Below are 6000 nucleotides of genomic sequence, written 5' to 3' on the forward strand. Positions count from 1 at the left end.
TACATGAGGGGCTTGGATTAAATAGCCTCAAGTCCGATACCTATAATAGGTATGGTATAATCATACTCTTGATTATAAATCTTCCAAAATAATCATCCCCAAATAAATATCATTGTTTTGGGTTTTTGCCCATCACCACTTTCCTGTTTTATAGATATAAATATTTTATGTTTGATATTTTTCAATAAGGATTATTTGAATAAACATATAATTTCCTATAACTCTTAAGTTCAATAATTTATCATAAAGGTTTCTGTCACTTTCTCTTAACAAAACAATGAATTTTTGGGTTGCCTGGGTGGCTCAGTCGGTTAAGCGTCAGACTTCAGCTCAGGTCATGATCTCACAGTTCGTGGGTTCGAGCCCATGTCGGGCTTTGTGCTGACAGCTAGCTCAGAGTCTGGAGCCTGCTTCTGATTCTGTGTCTCCCTCTCTCTCTGACCCTCCCCTGCTCATACTGTCTGTCTCTCTCTCTCTCAAAAAAATAAATAAAACATTAAAATATTTTAAAAAATGAATTTTATTTACACATTTAGGTCAGAAATCTTGGAAAAAATTTTGGAACTTGTGGATTTTTTGTGTGAATTTAATCTGAAAAGCACCTTCACATTAAAACACAAGAAACTATTACCACATTTTTAGAGTTTGTCATTTTCCAAATAATAAACTTGATGACATAAACTTTACATTATTTAGTCTTCCATGGTGAACTATTATCTTGAATCTGATAGCACAGCACATCTTTTTTTGTTGTTAATGTTTTTTTATTTTATTTTATTATTTTATTTTGTTTTATTTTTTATTTTATTTTATTTTGTTTTATTTTATTTTATTATTTTATTTTATTTTATTTTATTTTATTTTATTTTATTTTATGAGAGTGAGAGAGCAAGTAAGAGCATGCCTGTGCTGGGGACGATCAGAGGGAGAGAGGGAGAGGGAGAGAGAGAGAGAATCCCAAGCAGGCTCTGCACTATCAGCACAGAGTCCAATGTGGAGCTCAAACTCACGAACCATGAAATCATGACCTGAGCCAAAATCAAGAGTCAGATGCTTAACCAACTGAGCCATCCAGGTACCCCACTCAGCACAGCTTAATTGAATGAATAATTGGATGGATGAATGAACATCTCTCATTTGATAAATATGTGCAAGATGTTTTGGTCTTTGACAGATTAGATGAACTAGCTACTATGAAAAGACGGGAAAATTGAGGACTACTGATAAAGATTTACCATTTAATAAATTGTCAAAATGTGTTCTATTAATATATGCATTTTCAGACATTGTTTAGAAATTCAGAAGCAAAATCCATTTCCCCTTCATGAGCAACAAACAGAACTCTAATTGCTCTAATTAGGTATCTAATTGCTCTGATGCAGGTATCTACCCCCATTGTGCTTCTGGGGCATTCCAGAGAGTGGATAATGATCGACTTAAGCCGGAATAGTGGTCCTATCTTCTCATTAGTGACTGTTTTAAGCGTGGACACGGGAAACATTCTGACCAAGAGCCAAGGCAGTGTGTTCTAAGGGGCCTCTGGGAAATTTTTTCCTGGCTTTTTAAAAGAGGCCTGTGGAAATAAACAGTCTCTTTTCTGCTACAGAGTGTTGTGTCTGTAAGCGGCATCTGGAGCAGTCATTTTAGGACTGTGAGGAGTGTTAGCCTGAAAAGAACATGCTGAGATACACAGAGCAGGAAGAAAGGAGGAACCTGCGTTCTGATGACATCATTGAGCTCCAGAATGAACCAACACTGAAGCTGTTCTTCCTTCAACGTCTTGTCATTTGAAACAATAAAGAGCTTTTTTATTTAAGACATTTGAGTTGGCTTCGTGTTGCATGAAGCTTAAAGCATTTAACTAGTAACTCCTTTATGCTTATTGATGTTCATAAACACTCAAGATTCTATTACTTGGAATACACAGAACTCGACTCACTAGTATCTTGTCTTGTTGACATGCTCAATAATTAGTTTCCAGTAACCATGAATAACTAAATGTTATACTAAATGTATACTCACGGCAGTATTCATATCTGCTGACATGTGAAACTTGGGAAACTTGCTGCTTTGAACACACTGCCTGTTGGGGTGTTGTAGACTACAGAATAGCAGAAGATACAAGAACCTCACAAGAGATCAGCAAGATTTAGCTAATAAGAGGGAGCATCTCATAGAAGGAGTCTGGGGAATTTATAGTTATATTTTGAAATAATATATATATGTGAAACACAGGAACGTTGGTTTACTTCCTAAAAGTGTAGAACATTACACACCAGCAAAATCTTTCAAGATTTTTTTTAAAATTATAGTTTATTGTCTAGTTCGTTTCCATATAACACCCAGTGCTCATCCCAACAAGTGCCTCCTCCGTGCCCATCACCCCCCTTCCCCTCTCCCCCACCCCTATCAGCCCTCAGTTTGTTCTCAGTATTTAAGAGTCTCTTATGGTTTGCCTCCCTCTTTCAAGATTTTTTTTAGCTGAGTAGTCTCTTTTTACCCCTGTGTTTGTTCATTTGTCTCTGTTTCCTTCCTTCCTTCCTTCCTTCCTTCCTTCCTTCCTTCCTTCCTTCCTTCCCTGTTTATGACTTTATAGTCAATAGTTGTTTTCTGTTACAAAAACATGTCAAAGACTGAAGTTTTTGACTCTTAATTTTTTTTAACATTTTCATTTTTGAGAGACAGAGACAGAGCATGAGTGAGAGAGGGGCAGAGAGAGACAGAGACACAGAATCCAAAGCAGGCTCCAGGCTCCAGGCTCCAGAGCCCAATGTGGAGCTCGAACTCATGGACTGCTAGGTCATGACCTGGGCTGAAGTCAGATGCTTCACTGACTGAGCCACCCAGGTGTCCCTACACTGTTTCTTCTTTTTCTTTTTTAAATATAATTTATTGTCAAGTTAGCTAACATACAGTGTATACAGTATGCTCTTGGCTTTGGGAGTAGATTCCTGTGATTCATCACTTACATACAATACCCAGTGCTCATCCTAACAAGTGCCCTCCTCAATGCCCATCGCCCATTTTCCCTTCCTCCTCTCCTGCCCCCATAAATCCTTAGTTTGTTCTCTTTATTTATTTATTCAATATTTTAAAAATGTTTATTTATTTTTGAGAGACGGAGACAGAGCATGAACAGGGGAGGGGCAGAGAAAGAGAGAGAGAGAGACAGAATTGGAAGCAGGCTCCAGGCTCAGGGCTGTCAGCACAGAGCCTGATGTGGGGCTCAAACCCATGAACCAGGAGATCATGACCTGAGCTGAAGTCAGACGCTCAACCAACTCACCCACCCAGGTGCCCCTGTTCTCTTTATTTAACAGTCTTTTATGTTTTGTCTCCCTCTCTGTTTGAAACTATTTTCAATGCTTCTTAAACTCCAGGGACCAATAGGGGAAAGAGGTCATAGTAGGTATAAAACAATAAATATTTAAAATATATATTAAANAAATGACTTAGAAAAAAAAAATATATATATATTAAATTTAAAAATTCAAAATATACTTTATTAAAAATATAAATTAAAAATTACATTGCTAATTTAGACCGGCAGCTTAAAATTAAAAAAACCAAAAAACCAAAAACCTTTCCCATTTTCTTGTACTGAAATCTTATCAAAAGGTCAAAGTAGGTTTGTTTACTGGGCTTAACCTTCATTATTTCTGTCTCTCTTAGTTTCTGGCAGTGGCTACTCAGGTAACACTCATCTTCCTTGGGATGACACATGAACTTCTAGAGTGGCTTTGGGATTTTCTGGAGGAAGCCTTATGTCACATGAAGAGATTGCAAACTGAACACACATATGTTCAGTATAGCGATAGAGACTGAGAAGGACAGAGAAGTTTAACACATAGTCCTGATCTCAGAAATTTACTATCTGGTTGGGTAAATAACTGGTCATAAACTAAGCTCCAATTAAGAGATACACAATTCAAATTCAGAGGTGAAAGATCATGGTGGACTGGAATTTCAGATCTGGCTCTGGACTGGAATGAATGTTACTGTATATATATCTTTTCAAACTTGTGTGAAGTAGAGTTGCTTTGAGGGTGAGTATTTGCACTTTTAATTTTTAGAAATATTGTCAATTTTCTTTGCATAGAGGTCATACTGATATATCCTCCCATCAGTCATATACGAAGAGCCTCGTATCCTATTTATTACCAATAACACAATGTTATCAACACTTTTGATCTTTGCCAATTTGGTAGCTTAAAATGATATCTCATCATTGAGTTAATTTGCATTTCTTTTTTGGTGAATCAGATTCATTGTCTTTTCATATGGTTAAGAGTCATTTATATCTCATTTTTTGTGAACTGTCTACTCACATTTTTTGTCCATTTTTTCAGCTGTACTATTGCCTTTAATGTAGGAACTCTTTAAGGAAACTAGCTTTTGCTTGTAACTCCTTCATTTTAGTGATGAGCAGATGTAAGCTCCTCATCAATACCTATGAAATACTCATTCTGTGCCTGCACTGAACTTGGCACCGAAGTTAGATATAGCCCCTGTCCTCAGGAAGCTTACAGGCTATGGGAGACACAGTACCAGTCCCATGTTTTTTTGGTCTATTATAAACTAGGCAGAGGGAGTTATTGGAACTCAAGGGTGTGGTACCACCTAACCCATGGGAGGAGTTGGAGAGACTCAGGAAAGTATTCGTGGAACACCAGCTGAATCTTAAAGGACAAGGGAGACTTCTCTCACAGAGAAGAGATTTACATTTCAGGTAGAGAGACCAACTTGTGCAAAAAAACAAGCATGGGACCTTTCAGGAGTTCAGCGTATCATTTCAGAGTGGCTGGAGAGCAGGTTAGTATGGGAGAATGTAAGAGATGAAACTAGCAGTGTGGCTGACATTACATTAGGACAGACCCATGACAAGAAATTTGGAGTTTATCCCAAGGGCACTGGAAAGCTAATAAGATATATTTTTTAAATCTTCATTTTAAGTTATTATAATTTATAATTAATAACCTTACATTGTGGAAAGCCACAAAATGAAAACTAAAAGTCTTCCTCTTCCTTATCCCCTCTGCTATGGTACTAGTCTTCATTTTTTTACAGTTTCTCTTTATTTTCATAACTCTAAATATGTGTATATTCATATCTCTTGATTTATTAAACTTAAGAGTACTTACATACTTTCCATGGTGAAAGATGAAAAATCTAACTCATTTACACTAACTCCCACCCTCCCAACTTTTTGGAAGAGTTTTAAGCATACGAAGGGCCCAATTAGATTTGCATTTTGGAAAGATAATTTTGCTAGCATGTGAAGGGTGGTTTGGTAGCTGTGGTAGTGAGTCAAACAAGAATGTGGAGTGGAGGGATGGGTTAGTGGAAGGTGCTTGGAAAGGTTAACATGGTGGCTGACTAGGAGTTATTGGGGGGAGGAAGAGAGTTGCTCTCTGGGTGCTGACTGGTGCTATAGCAGATGGTACTTACTCTCTAAGACAAGGTTGTAGGAAGAGACAGTGTTTTTAGCAGGGAAGGAAGATAATGAATTTCACTTTGGATATGTGAGTTTGACATGCTGCTGGGAATCTAGGTAGAGATACTTCTGAGGCAGCTGGCCATTGAATTGTGGCACTCAGGAGTCAGACTTGGGCTAGGAGATAGATTTTGATTCAGGCATCAGCCTACAGTTTATTCATTTTCTCATTTGTTCCTTCAATATATATTTGTTTCATGCCTTCTATGAGCTACATGTTGGGTATAAAATGATGACAGCAGACAAATTTTCTCCTCGTGGAGCTTTCAAAAAGGCGGGAGATAGACAATAACACATAAACTTACAAAAATATGCACAATTACAGATTGAGGTAGATGCTATGAAGAAAAGAATAGGGTTTATGAGATAGAATAACAGCAAAAAAAAAAAAAATAGACTGGATGCACAGGGGGAGAAATTATGCACAGGTAAGGAAGGCATCTCTATACCTAGACCTGGAGGGTTCCAAGCATTAAGGAGATCTTTAACAGAGGACCCTCTTTAAG

This window comes from Crocuta crocuta, unplaced genomic scaffold (assembly GCF_008692635.1).
Source record: "Crocuta crocuta isolate KB4526 unplaced genomic scaffold, BGI_CrCroc_1.0 scaffold159, whole genome shotgun sequence".
NCBI lineage: Eukaryota > Metazoa > Chordata > Mammalia > Carnivora > Hyaenidae > Crocuta > Crocuta crocuta.